The 16083-nt window shown below is 34.1% G+C and overlaps 1 long non-coding RNA gene across 1 annotated transcript in view; it reads left to right on the top strand.

Annotated features, from left to right (window-relative positions):
- LOC134852184 (uncharacterized) overlaps nt 1-16083 on the top strand; it is a 63935-nt gene that overhangs the window by 23311 nt on the left and 24541 nt on the right. The window contains exon 2 of the long non-coding RNA XR_010164284.1: nt 915-1181. This is a non-coding gene — a long non-coding RNA (uncharacterized LOC134852184). The remainder of the gene's footprint in view (nt 1-914; nt 1182-16083) is intronic.

Below are 16083 nucleotides of genomic sequence, written 5' to 3' on the forward strand. Positions count from 1 at the left end.
CGCAGAAAAGGACTTCATTGAACTAGACCAATGACCACCTCGATGTTCAAGTATACGTACAGATCCGAGTAACCAGGCATCCCCTCCACGCACAATCTCCACGCCATTCCCAAACTAGATCATACACAAAAGAAGTTCTCCACGCAGAACAGAAAAACCTGACATAGCCAACCATTCTGGAATCAGAATTGACTTTGTTGAAGAGACTCAGTCGTCGTCACAAGAAGAAGCGAAAGAAAATTATGATGTTCGCCAAATACCAACGTCCATCATCCACCCTTGAATTACAGAAGAACTGTTCTAAAAAACTCTGTAAAACCCGGATGGGTGGAACCTGATCTAAACTATATTTTATGATTGGATAAATTAAATGTTTTACCAATGTAAAGTATTTAATATTAACCAATCATGATCCATCTAACTAACAACCCACTTATTTGTAAGTGCTGAAGTTACTTGTAATTTCAGCACCAGAGAGATTTGAATTTAACTTAGAAATTAGTTGGACTCTCCCGAGCACTTCAGCAGCCGCAATAAACCAGTATACCCTAGATCTATTGAGCCTAGCAGAGACTAGTTAAACAACCTGAGACTAGATAGTATAAGAGTAAGATTAGGATCGGTATTAGACTAAGAAGTTGCACGAATCTATCCGGCCGAAAATAAGATAGCGTGACGAGCAGACGGTGTACCCTATCCGAAATTACTCTATGAGTTATACACTTCGCTCATAACTCAGCATCTTAATTAACCGACTTGACAAAACTGGCTCTTTTCAAGCCGCCCCAATTTAATTTTGCTTTTAAATTTTTTTCTATTTAATGAATTGAGGTAGTATATTGCCATACAAGTAATGACACGCATATACTGCATAATGTGACACAAACACCAGACTCAGCTTGTAATTTTTTTAGATCAAAAACAAAAACTTCGGTGTTGCCTTGATACTTTGAAATTTCAACTCAAACATGGACGTAAACACGACAGCTAGAACGACATCTAATCAAACTTCGACTTCATACTTCGACGCAGTTTTCGACTTCAGTTCGACTCCTACATATTCGACTACAAACTTCTCTAGATTTACAACCGAATCAATTATACATACGACTTATAAACCAGAAAAAATGGAAAAGTACATTTCAGTACTGATGGCTACGGTTGGACTTGACACTCTTCAGGTATTTTTCAAACTTAAGCCATTTTCATTACTCAAACCACATGAGATTGAGAAAAGTATAATTGTGTTTTAATTGAGTTCTTTTCTCTGTTACTAAGTTATGTTACTAAGTTTTTAGGAACAAGATATTTCTTGATAGATAATTTCATAAAGTGATCCTTTCGAAAACTAGTGAAAAAATTGAACATACCCCGAATGAACAACAAAACTGCTGATCATTTTACAATAAAAAAAAACTGATTTAATATGCTAAGTTATTTTCTATACAGACAAACTTCAAACTTTTAAATTAAATTTTATATCACACTGCTGGTTTTGACTAATAGAATTTCCGATGGCAGGGAGTGATTGAGTGGCGAGGGGATCAGGGATTATTTATGAGAAAGGGCCTAATTGCCATGGAAAAGAGCGTACACATATTTTTCAAAAAAGGCTATAATAAGTGTTTTTTTTCCAGATTAATCATAAAGGCAAACAAAACAAAATCGATCGATTATAATGAGACTAAAAATAAAATAAGATCGATTATAAGGGATTTAAATTTATTCATTTGGCATGGAATTTTTCAAATATAATGAATATAGTATGAATTTTATTCTCTAATTTACTTTGATTTGAATGACAGGATGTTAAAGGAAGATTTTTAAACTGTGAACGATTTTATCCCTAAGGCTCCGTTGCAGAGAATACTATGAATTTAATTTCTAGTAACATTTTCTTGAGACGGAATATCATATCTCAAACTTTTTGGAATTTTTCTGTTAGCTACTAATTTTTTCACGGATTGATCAAAAGACGATATCTTAGAAGTTCGAGAACAATTAAGAAAAAAATCGTAAGATAGTAAGTTTTCCTTCGAAAAATTATGCATTTTAACAGAAAGTTTTTATTAGAGTACAACGTTTTAAAGTACGCAAAGTGCTCCTCTTTCGCAGATGCCAATAGTGAACCGACCGACGCCAAAAAAGTATTTAGCGTCTAAAAAAGTATGATTAAAGAAAACAAGACTGCTCGTATCAGGGCGAAGCCCTGAAAACTCCGACTGCCTCTTAAGGTTTACGGACCAGTAATAACATTAAAAAAATTAAATGTAATAAAAAAAATGAAATTTTTTTCTCAAGTTTGAAAGTTTTTATAAAAATCATCCCCCACAGGCCATATAAAGAACAAAAGGATATATTTCGCTCCTTGCAACAAATCAAATATGGCAAATAAGCTTCTTTCAACCAGTTTGGAACGATTTCTAAGACGGATTAAATCTCCGCTTACGCTTTAATAGCGCGAAATATATCGCGCGTTAATTGTCAGAAAGTGGCCAAAATGGTAATCTTTAAACCCCCATAACTTTATAAAAAGTGATCACAGGTGTAATATCTTTTCAAATTTAAGCTCAGCAAAACAATACCTTTTGAATAATATAATGAAATTTCCGTCAAAAATGGCTAGTTAAAAAGTCTAAATTTGTCTGAAGAAAAAAAACACACCCAGAGCACAAACATTCCGTTACTTTTGAAATTCGGACTAATTAGCAAGATGTATATACCGTTATCGCAATCTGAAGGTTATTACACAACTAAATGCAGAAGAAGAATGAAAAAACTGACATATAAATGTTTCTTCTGGGGAAACTGTTTGCTAAACAAAACTTTAGTTATTTTCTTGTTAAAAACATTCAAAACTTTAGTACAAAACGCTTTTGATGCACAAAATGGGTTTAATGATTAAGGGCCTAAGAATATACAGTACTTTTTAAAGAAGTGATCATACAAAAACGTTAAAAACTTGTAAGATAGGAAAAAGTCTTCTACAAATCATATACGAAGCACTCAGAAAAATGGATGGACACCTGCACTGGAGTTCATGAAAAAAAAGTGATTAAATTTAATTTTTTTTGTCAGTATAAAAAAGTGAAAAATAATCGATTATAAAAAATGGAATATATTGCTTTTTTTAATAGAGCATTGAACTTCATTGCGGCAAATCTATTATGATTGATCTGTATCTTTTTTATATATGAAGTAAATGAAGCTGAATTGTAATTGATTTTTTTCCACTTTGATAAGATGTGAGTTTCAACGCACCCAAAAATTTTTGCGTGTGTTTAAGCAAAACTGGTTACCTGTTGTTCAATTTCGTTTTTTGCGCATTTTGATTATTGTTACTAATTTCTTATTATTATTTCTTATTAAATTTTGTTTCTTTCAAAAACCTTTTCAGCAGATGACCTTGCTTGATTTTCTGAAAGCATAACACCAAGATATATTGTTTAGACCATAAACAAAACCATTACGAACTAGTTGTTTTATTTGTGCTCTCAGTTAAGAGCTATTCGTAATTCACCAATCCGTTCACCAATATTGATAGCGATCATACCCTGCGGTATGATATAGCGCAGTCAGCAGGATTTACAAAAAACCCACTAGCATGATTTTTTTTGTGAAGAGCTTCAGTGGAGCCGCCATTAGAAGGGTCCAGGTTGGCCACGGTCGTCGAAATGGTAGAATTACATGAAAAACCGGAACTCGTCGATCCAACAGAACCGCTTTTGGAAGTTTAAAAAACAGGGGAAACCGAAGAACAACGGAAGAACAGAGAAGTTAGAAACAAATAAAAATGTGTCGGATGGGAAAATCAATGTCTTAAGTTCGCGAAGGGGGCATTTTGTGTAACTCAGTACCATGGGATGATGCAGATGCGAAGGTGAGAAGTTGTTTGTTCCTTTGTTTAGGCACAGAAGGACAAAGGCAAGTTCAACCAAAACTTCCAGGGTTAAACCTAGTCTAAACGAACAAAATCACTAATGCAAGTGTTAAAAGTTTTTTTGATCACAGAAAGAGTTATTGCATTCGAACGATACAATTTTCTTTGTCGTAAAAAATGACTCGTTAGAACAATTTCATGCTGGTTAAGTGGAACTTGCATCAAGGGCAGACTGCGTGGACCGAGAGGATGCAGGAACTCGGGATATATTCACAACACATGAACAACGAACAAATCGCAGAGGAAGTGTTACCAGAAACACGGTCAGCACTATGAATAAACTATCAGACGTGAAAAAGATAGATATAACATAGCAGAACCATGAAATCAAATCCATTCGTTTCTTCATCATCTTTCAAAAACAAAACAAGAGCCAAGAGGCTTTTTTTCAACCTCGAGGGCGGGGCGGAAAATCACAAAATTCAGAATAGAGGCAGATACCCACGAAGAAAACAAAATCCGCACGGAAACCAGAACAGAAATCCACAAAATAACATGCCACAAAAACAATGCTAAAAACAGGGAAACACTTTTGTACTCAATCATTTACAGATATGTCAAGCAAAAGACAAAAGCTGTGAAAAATGAGCAGAACGGGGACCTTTTGCAAAAGTCTGTAGATCGAAGAACTTTCTACAAAATAAAAATGACGACCAACCCAGTACGGAAGTTGATCAAACTCAAATAATAGAAATGAATGAACCACTGGCCGTTGCCGACTTTACGTCGCAGAATGGATGGGAGGAGTTACACAGAGATAATTTTTCCATATTGGCAACCGACAAAACGAAAATTCAACAGTCATCAAAAACATCCCTACGGAAGACGCTGCACGAAACATAGCGTAAAATAATGGAAAATTTTTTGTATCAAAAGGACGACTATTCATTGCAATCGAATCCAATTAGCCCCATTTATTGTGGCAGACGATCAAAAAGCAAACATACTCGGCCGAAAACTACTACCAAAAATCAGGATAAAATTGATACAAGAAAAACCTCAAAGCTACCAAATCTTAAATAAAAATGAGTGGCAAAGGTCCAAATTAGAAATGAAACAGTGGGTGAAACACAATTTCACACAACTATGCATCAGAGTAGGGAAACTTAAAAACCATGTGATGAAAACGCAATTGATTCCAAACGCGACAGCTATTCAGCAAAGGTCGCAGGATCCCAATTCATCTGCAAGAAAGAGTTGAAACAGAGGTAAGCAAATTGATAGACCAGAAACATTTTGTGAAATTAGACAAACGTTCAGACAAACAAATCATCAGTTCGATCGTAATCACCGTGAAAAAAGATCAAACGATGAAACTCGCACTAGAATCGAGGAAAATTAACAAATTCATTCACAAAATCAAATATCAACTGCCAAAAATGGAGCTATTTTTCGATAATATCGCACCAACGATAAAACCTGACACAAGAAAATAAACGCTGCTCTCGTCATTAGATTCGAGTTATGCATACTCGCAAATCCCGTTGGATAAGCAAACTCGCAAACAATGCAAAATTAGCCTCATACTAGTTCCAAACAGGCTTATATGGCCTCACTGATATGCCGGCAGAATTCCAAAAAGCAATCGACCTCACAAACAAACTGCAAAACTACCAAACTGCTAGTATGCATATCTGGATGACCTAATAATTGTTACTAAAGGATCGATGGATATCCACAAAAACACATTGCGGGAAATTCTACAATCTCGATAGACAATAAAAGATCTCGAGAAAACAAATTGAATGGCTCGGCCATAATATAGATAGCGAGGGCACCCTTAACAAGAAAAACAGAAGCCATAGCAAAGCTTCATGAGTTCCATACACCATCTTACAAGATACGTTCCCCACCTGGCACAAACTGTCGCGGTATTACGCCCACTACTAAAAACACAGATAAGCACCGAAAATTGGTTGCGGATATTACACAAAGTAAACATTTTGACCAAAACATTGAAACACGCATGGTTTGTGACGCATCTACATTCAGTTTAGGAGCTGCCCTAGAACCGAATACATCTGAGGGGTGGGTAGCAATCGCATGTGCGTCAACATTCGTGAATTCATTGGAAGATAAGTACTCAGAAAATGAGCGAGAACTCTTGGGGGTCTTTTGGGCAATCGACCACCTCAAATACTACTTATACGGGAAAAATGATTATTACCGAACACCAAGCTTTGCTCAGTGCATCAAACGCAAGCGAATGATCAAAAAAAGTCAAAGTACACTCACGAGATAGATCGATTGGTTAATCCTTCTCAACTTTGACATGAAACATTTGGCAGGAAATAAAATGGGATTATTTGACTACATATCCCAAAATCCGGTTGGATTAGCAAAAACTCTTTGTGAGTACGATGAAAGTTTTTTGTGGCGTCAGCCAACTCATTCATAACTAATCCTGGCAACTTATTGATTGACAACTTAATTCTAATAAACCAATAAGAAACTAGCACCGTATCGGTTGATCGAAAAATGCGCGGAAAATGAAAGATCGCTAATAAGGCAACCATATTCTCAACTCCATTCCAAACATTTCACTCACCGCATAAGCGGTCAAATACCCAAACAAAAGTTCAATCATTTGCTCACAACTTATTCTAAAAATAAGTCGGACACTGAAACTCTCAAAAATAAAACTGAATCTGTCAATTCATTACAATCCGTGACAAAACGGAGGAGTATGAGAAACGTAGTAGTCTCCAAGGATTTGAAAGAGGGTTCAACCCAAAAGAGGATTAGACAAATCGCAGTGGAAACAACTAGGAAACGGATCGGAGGCAGGGAGAATCTGATCGGGAGGAGATCTTCTCAGACCCCAGCTGGCATAGACAAAGGCCAAAGGACATTCAGAGAAGCCACGCAGACAAAACAATAAAAACCAGCTACAGTCAATGACGCAAAAGAGATTATAAAACTTGCAACAGAGAAGAAAAAAAACTACATTTCCGAAAACCGTTCTCCGCGATACCAACAAAAGTTCCAGCAAAAAAACAACCATGAAACCAATCGCTGAAAACGAAACTACAAATAGTCAACAAAAAAAACCAATCAAGGCATCGTCGTACACCCAAAAGAAGCCAAAAACACAGATCACGGACACAGAAACGGAATCGAAACAAAAGAAACTTGTCAATCCAAACAAAAGAAACTTATGAATACTGCGTTAGACGCGTGGACCCGAGTACGACAACTCAGGAGGAAACACATCCAAGTTTGGAACCGCCCAGGATGACCGCAATACAATCCCAACTAGATGCCAGCCATAAATTGGCACTATAAGGACTGGTAGCTACGGTCAACAAAAAAATTAAAACGGAGATTGAGGAGGACACACCATAGTACAGGAAAAATCTTCAAGGTTCTAGGAATCAGTTTTAACGCAGCTGCAACGCGAGAAGAAGGAACAAGCGCCCGCTCATTAACTTTCTAAAAAAATGAGACTGGGAGGCATTTAAGATGTCTTTGGACAATATTGGTACAACATTTGACACCGCCTTCACGTATGAGATGATTGTCTGCTCATAGACGAACGCATTTCAATTGCTGCTCAGCTTCGGCAGACAGAAATTGACAGCTTGCACCTTGCTCACCCCGGTTCAGCGGACATGCTAGACTTTTGCCAGCACCTTTGTTTTCCACACATTCACAGATCAATTATGCAAATGGCCCAAGGATGTCGTCAGTGCACAGAACAAGGTAAAGATTTGAAACCAATAAGACTTGAGACGCATATATATTAGTTGTTTTAGACAAATGGTCAAAACTTCAAACGGCAAAAGTAGTTTCGAACACGACAGCGGACGTCGCACCAAAACTTATGCAACGTTACATCTCAAATAACGGAGTACCACGTAGGCTAAGATGCGACCAGGCAGAAAAATATCGAGCTAAAAAGTTTCAACTTTTTTGCAAATCAAACAAATTAAAACTCTTTTTTGCACCGGTTGATGATCACAGATCCATAGGTGTGTTGGGCGATTAAATTAAACTGTTGAACGGGGACTCGGAGTTATGAAAAATGCCTCAAATAACACTTCGTTCAAGCTAGCCTCGGATGTTGCGGAAACTATTAAAACGCTGAGTATAACTCCACACGGAGTGACAAAAATTACAGCTTTTCAAGCACATATGGGTAGAAAAGCTAATACTCCACTCTCAAACATAGCAACAAATAGTTCGCCTAACAATTTAAACCGGGAAAACGCTAAACACGCTTGCTTAGATCGGAAAAACCTGCTATACCCTCCAATCCCAGCAGAAATCATGCACGACCTTCAGAAGTAGTCCGAAGACGAGGTCACCATTAAAAGAAGAACACCAGAATCAACCATCGTGCAACAATCACCAGCCATAGACAACTCTCAGCAATCAAACGCAGGTGTGAAAACTAGGCGAGCATTTGCTCCGGAAAAAGAAAAATTAAGTCCAAGATTTAAGGGATTCAGCAACAAATTGAACCAAATAATTGAAAAAGGAATAGAACAAGTAGCACGGAAGACAGTTAGTCTGGCAACGAAGGTGAAAAAAACCAAATACGTTTGAGCAAAAATAGAAAACCATTGATGGAAAAATTCTAACATAAACGCCACACACAGCGTGGGTTCAAACAAAGGGAAAACAACCAAGACTATTAAGAAATAGTGGATTTGCATTTGTACGTAATCCATTAATTTACAATTAAAAAACAACCGTCACGACTTAGCGACTATGTGGCATATAAATCAGCTCCGAGAACTGGACCCTGTTTGCGTCTTTTAGATATCGAAAATCCAACCAAACGCGCCACAAAATCCTATGTTCCGGGAGGATACATAGGGACTCCCAGTGAAACGAACTGGGAAGGAACTAAAAAGCAGCCCAACAAAAAGAAAAGCCACAGGAAAATGAACTGGGGCTTTTCTTCGCACAACGAACACCAACAAGGGGGATGAAGTTCCAATCGGAGTCCAGAAGACTACAGTCAGAAAGCGCCACATCAGTCTCGTCAAGTGATTCGGGGTCATCAATTTCAGAAAACGTAGCACCAGTGCCAAAGTAGGTAAACAATGAGAACACACTGGAAGCCGCAAAACAACTACCACCAACAAAAAATCAGGTCGAGTCAGACAGTCAACCCAGTACCGATAATTGAAATTGGAAACATCGTACAATCACCAACAAAACAAAGAAATTCTGAAAATAATCTTCAACGGAAGGACACCAAAAATTTGCCACAATCTCAAAGCAACAGTATCTACAACCGAGCGTAAGCCCAGCCTAAAAAATCCTATCTCTGAGATGGGATTTCACGAGAAATCGCCAGAATATAAAGCTTGGTGTAAGACCAAAAGCAAATGAGGACAATCAGCCAATCGAGATTATCGACTTAGTGTCCCCCGGGAAAGCCCACAGAAAAAAAATTCTCGTCATAACGATTATACAAAACAAAAAATCCACAATATTAGAGCTCGACTATAAAACAGACGACCTCGAGGAACACCAAAATAAGCATCTCAAAGAATATGAGGACGACGATGGCGGAACATAGCAACAAAAAGGAAAAGAGAAAAAAGAAAAGTAATCATGTAGTCCTACTCGGACCTAAAACTGCAACGCCGTCGTTATGGGACGTAAGAATGCGGTCCTCTTGGGACCTAAAAATCAAACCTAAGTTTTTGTTATTTACGAGGGGGAATATCATCCGGCCGGATTGGCAAAGTTAGTATTTAATCTATATTATTTTGAGCTGACTGCGTTTAGCTGGTCAGATGACATTACTTGATGTTATGAAAGCATAACATCAAGGTTTGTTGTTTCGATAATATAAACATTACCTACTAGTTGTTTTATATGGGCTCTCAGTTAAGAACTATTCGTAGTTTACCAATCCGTTCGGATTCAATATTGATAGCGATCATACCCTGCGGCCTGACAGGGATCAAGAACTACAAAAACTTCGCTACTTTTTTGATAATTGTAAAAATTCTTGCAGAATATTGCACAACGCGAAACAAAAACATAATGAAAAAAAAACACTTTAATTGATTTTAAATGAACAACAAATAAATTTCAATTTAAAAACAATGAATTATACTCTGTAATTTGTTTTTAGATTTGAGCTAAGGACGTTAAGCCCATTGCACAAGATACAGAAGTTTTGCTAGCTCAATTGTCAGTGCTTGTGCGATAAAATGATAAACTGTACAATGAATCAAGCTAAAGTTAGAGTTTAGTTTCAAGTAGATTGACTCTTGGTTGGTAACTTCAAATCTAATATTACAGGCCCGATTCTCATACGTTGCAGTCATAAATTGGTACTAGTAGGACTGGTAGCTACGGTCAACAAAAAAGCTAAAACGGAGATTGAGGAGGACATACCATTGTACAGGAAAAATCTTCAAGATTCTAGGAATCAGTTTTAACGCAGCTGCAACGCGAAAAGAAGGAACATGCGCCCGCTCGTGAACTTTGTGAAAAAACGAGACTGGGAGGCAATTAAGATGTCTTTGGACAATATTGGTACAACATTTGACACCGCCTTCACGGTGAGAAGATTGTCTGGTCATAGAAGAACGCATTTTAATTGCTGCTCAGCTTCAGCAGACAGATATTGACAGCTTGCACCTTACTCTCCCCTGTTCAGCGGACATGCTGGACCTTTGCTAGCACCTTTGGTTTTCACACATTCACAGATCAATTATGCAAATGGCCCAAGGATTTCGTCAGTGCACGGAACAAGGTCTCATTAGCGTATGTGATTTCTAATAGAAATTTATCGCAACAAAATCTCCGCAAGCTTGCAACCAATGGAGTTTTACTAAACTTGCGGTAAATTGTTGAGGCGGTGATACAAAACTTTGAATAAAAATATAGATTTTCCACATTTTTTTCTCAAAACATTGAAATACGATAAAGTTTTTCCTAACTTGAGCTAAACTTTGCTTTATATAATGCTCTGAACATAAAAAGATCATAGTAGCTGAATCAATTTTGAAACTTCCGGAAAGTAGCAAAATTAGTCGTAATTTTCGAGATGGTGAAGTAAAAATTTATCAAATCTATCCAATTGATTCCATTTTACCTTTTATTTGTGTAATTAACTGGTTATTGTGTTCATTTCAGGAGTTTTTAAATTCTTTCCTTGTGAGGTGTAATTCAGCCGTAAAATTAAAGCTTTGATACTCAATACTTGATTCAAAAGTGAACTCATTGATTGATTAAGTTTCTCTAAAGAGACTTTTACTTAGTCGGATAACTCTATTTCGTACAATCAAAACGTCCAAAAAATTAAGAATTAAGTAAGTGTTAACATCTATTTCATCAATAAGAAAATCAATTGGATTTTTTTCTTTTTTCTTGTTAAGTAAGTCGAGGAAATTCAAATGTTTTTTGATAGAAATTTTGCGAATAATGATTAAAGTTTTTGAAAAATGATAAACAATTCTTTTTTAGAAAAAGCTGGATTCTGATTGTTTGAGTTCCGACAAACATAGTTACAAAAAAATACTCAACTCTGATTGGTTGATTTTCTCTAAGCAATAGTAAAAAAAACTCGTTTCATTCTGATTTAGTTTTTTGTTAAAAGTAATCGCTCTATACCTTGTATAACTACTTGATTTTTTTTCAATAATTTTGAACAAATCAAAGTAGGTATAAATAATCTAATAATTGTTTGGGACTTTTTAAATCTCCCAATTTTGTAGGTGCCATGTACTTTTATTTAATTTTGCTACAAGCTAAACCTCTACTTTTTTTCAGATGCCGTCACTCAACAGAAAAGAAAAATTGATAAAATTTAAAAGATTATCTTTTAATTTAAATGATTGTCTTTCGGAAAAACTTGCAAAAATGGCAAAGTTTTTGGAAAAAATTGCAAAAATGTCAATTTTTGGAAACAATTGCAGATATCTCAAGGTTTTGGCCAGTTTTTCTTGCTTCTGATCTAATTTTAAAAAATATGGATACGGTTAGAAATTTAAATTAAGCCCAAATTGTTTTTTAATTGGCATCATATTGAGGCAGTGATACAAAACTTTGAACAAAAATATAGATTTTCCACATTTTTTTCTCAAAACATTGAAATACGATAAAGTTTTCCCTAACTTGAAGTAAACGTTGCTTTATATAATGCTCTGAACATAAAAAGATCATATTAGCTGAATCAATTTTCAAAATTCCGGAAAATAGTAAAATTAATCGTAATTTTCGAGATGGTGAAGTAAAAATTTATCAAATCTATCCAAATGATTCCATTTTACCTTGTATTTGTGTAATGAACTGGTTATTGTGTTCATTTCAAGAGTTTTTAAATTTTTTCCTTGTGAGGTGTAATTCAGCCGTAAAATTAAAGCTATGATACGCAATACTTGGTTCAAAAGTGAACTCATTGATTGAGTAAGTTTCTCTAAAGAGACCTTTACTTAGTCGGATAACTCTATTTTGTACAATAAAAACGTCCAAAAAATTATGAATTAAGTAAGTGTTAACATCTATTTCACCAATAAGAAAATTAATTGGGTTTTTTTCTTTTTTCTTGTTAAGTAACTCGAGGAAATTCAAATGTTTTTTGATAGACATTTTACAAAAAATGAGTAAAATTTTTAAAAATGATAAACAGTTCACTTTTAGAAAATGCTGGATTCTGATTGGTTGAATTCCAACAAACATAGTTACCAAAAAATATCAACTCTGATTGGTTGATTTTCTCTAAGCAATAGTAAAAAAAAATTCATTTCATTCTGATTTAGTTTTTTGTTAAAAGTAATTGCTCTATACCTTGAATCACTACTTGATTTTTTTTTCAATAATTTTGAACAATTCAAAGTAAGTATAAATAATCTAGTAACTGTTTGGGACTTTTTAAATCTCCCAATTTTGTAGGTGCCATGTACTTTTATTTAATTTTGCTACAAGCTAAACCTCTACTTTTTTCAGATGCCGGCACTCAACAGAAAAGAAAAATTGATAAAAGTTAAAAGATTATCTTTTAATTTAAATGATTGTCTTTCGGAAAAACTTGAAACTGGAAACAATTGCAGATATCTCAAGTCTTTGGCCAGTTTTTGTTGCTTCTGATCTAATTTAAAAAATATGGATACGGGTAGAGTTTGAAATTAAGCCCAAATTGTTTTTTAAATGGCATCATGTTGAGGCAGTGATACAAAATTTTGAATAAAAACATAGATTTTCCACATTTTTCTCTCAAAACATTGAAATACGATAAACTTTTCCCTAACTTGATCTAAATTTTGCTTTATATAATGCTCTGAACATAAAAAGATTATATTAGCTGAATCAATATTGAAACTTCCGGAAAATACTAAAAGTAATCGTAATTTTCGAGATGGTGAAGTAAAAATTTATCAAATCTATCCAAATGATTCCATTTTGACCTTTTATTTGTGTAATAAACTGGTTTCTGTGTTCATTTTAGGGAGAATTCAAGTTATAATTTTAAATCAATTGAACAAAAAGAGCAATATTATTGAAATTTCTAGATCAAACTCCATGATTCAACTCCTCAGTTTTTTCTCAATGAGTAATCCAAATTTGTACAAAAATTACAACTTATGAGAAATTTTTCACGTTGATAATAATAAATTTCAGATCAATGATGAAAAATGAGAAGTTTACTGCTCAAATTGACTAAACTTGAGGTAATTTATTTTAAAAAGTGTAGTAGGTATTGTCTGAAATTCAACAAAATCTTCTTCATAACCGTCGATTATCACTCTGTTGCTTCTGCAACATAAATTTCATGTTTTTTCGGTTGAATTGATCTAAGTTTTAAGGTTAATCTTGCTTTCTGCTTCAAACATGTTTCGCTATTGAACTCATTTTGCAAGAAAATTCAGTCAGAACTGGGGAGTTAAGGAGAAAATAATATCAATTGAACGAACAATTTGTTGGCAGAGATAAAATTAGACGAGATAACGGCTAATTATTACCATGTATTTTGTCCATGTTCTCCTTTAGGTTCCCTTGTTTAAATGCTACAGCAATCTATCTCAGGAATAGCCCAATTTTTGGGATCATTAACTATCACTTTTCTTGCAAAATAGTTTGTAAATCGCTTTTTGTTCTTGATTTTATCGAAAGTTTTCTCAAAAACGTCGAAGCGCGGAAGAATCGGTGCTCTTTTAAGCATTCGAAAAAAAAACGTATAAACTGAGAACTCAAAGGTGTAATTTTATTTCTTAGAACAAATTAAGAGCAGCATTATTGTTTATAATCTGCAAAATCTTCGGAAGTAGAAATACACAAGGGAACTTAGTTCCATATTTCTGCAACATTTATAACATCTAACACATCCGTTCTCAAAAACATCCAATAAGGAAAAAAAATTAGGGTGCAAACTGTATTAATTGAATAATTTTGCGAAATTTATTAACAAGAAAACTCTATAATTCAACGTAATTTTCTAATTGAAAAAAAATTGAAGCTAAACAGAACTACATTTTTACTGTGTGTCTAATTGAAATTTTCCTGGTTAAAATTTATAGAATCGAGAGATCATACATCTGGTTCTGCTAAATTGTTAGTTTGCTTAAAGCTTTTCAGCAGATTTCTTATTATTTTTTCTAAAATTCTTTCTACATCAAATTTTTTTATCCTAAAGAATGAAGTATAGATCTTGAAAGCAAATTTTTGGTTTATGCTTCATGTATAACCTTCCAAAAGATGTTGTAGTTGGTTTACTTCACAACAAATTTTTTTTCAAAAAATCTGAGTTTTCATTTAAAATGATCTAGTTTATCAAATGATAAAAAATTTTCCAAACATTACACTTCTATGTTGGATTTTTTCTCAAGATGTAATATATAAGTTAAATTTTCAAAAAAAACCTCAAAACTCTCAATGAATTAAATTGAGTTTCTATCTAAAAAAGATATTTTCTCAGTTTCTGCTTCATCTACTATCTTCTGAGAACTCAAAGTGAGAACTCAAAGGTGTAATTTTATTTCTTAGAACAAATTAAGAGCAGCATTATTGTTTATAATCTGCAAAATCTTCGGAAGTAGAAATACACAAGGGAACTTAGTTCCATATTTCTGCAACATTTATAACATCTAACACATCCTTTCTCAAAATTATCCAATAAAGAAAGGAAATTAGGGTGCAAACTGTATTAATTGAACAATTTTGCGAAATTTATTAACAAGAAAACTCTATAATTCAACGTAATTTTCTAATTGAAAAAAAATTGAAGCTAAACAGAACTACAATTTTACTGTGTGTCTAATTGAAATTTTCCTTGTTAAAATTTATAGAATCGAGAGATCATACATCTGGTTCTGCTAAATTGTTAGTTTGCTTAGAGCTTTTCAGCAGATTTTTTATTATTTTCTCTAAAATTCTTTCTATATCAAATTTTTTTATCCTAAAGAATGAAGTATAGATCTTGAAAGCAAATTTTTGATTTATGCTTCATGTATAACCTTCCAAAAGATGTTGTAGTTGGTTTACTTCACAACAAATTTTTTTCAAAAAATCTGAGTTTTCATTTAAGTTGATCTAGTTTATCAAATGATAAAAAATTTTCCAAACATTACACTTCTATGTTGGATTTTTTCTCAAGATGTAATATATAAGTTAAATTTTCAAAAAAAACCTCAAAACTCTCAATGAATTAAATTGAGTTTCTATCTAAAAAAGATATTTTCTCAGTTTCTGCTTCATCTACTATCTTCTGAGAACTCAAAGTGAGAACTCAAAGGTGTAATTTTATTTCTTAGAACAAATTAAGAGCAGCATTATTGTTTATAATCTGCAAAATCTTCGGAAGTAGAAATACACAAGGGAACTTAGTTCCATATTTCTGCAACATTTATAACATCTAACACATCCTTTCTCAAAATTATCCAATAAGGAAAGGAAATTAGGGTGCAAACTGTATTAATTGAATAATTTTGCGAAATTTATTAACAAGAAAACTCTATAATTCAACGTAATTTTCTAATTAAAAAAAAATTGAAGCTAAACAGAACTACATTTTTACTGTGTGTCTAATTGAAATTTTCCTTGTTAAAATTTATAGAATCGAGAGATCATACATCTGGTTCTGCTAAATTGTTAGTTTGCTTAGAGCTTTTCAGCAGATTTTTTATTATTTTCTCTAAAATTCTTTCTACATCAAATTTTTTTATCCTAAAGAATGA

Source organism: Symsagittifera roscoffensis, chromosome 7 (assembly GCF_963678635.1).
Source record: "Symsagittifera roscoffensis chromosome 7, txSymRosc1.1, whole genome shotgun sequence".
NCBI classification, from domain to species: domain Eukaryota; kingdom Metazoa; phylum Xenacoelomorpha; order Acoela; family Convolutidae; genus Symsagittifera; species Symsagittifera roscoffensis.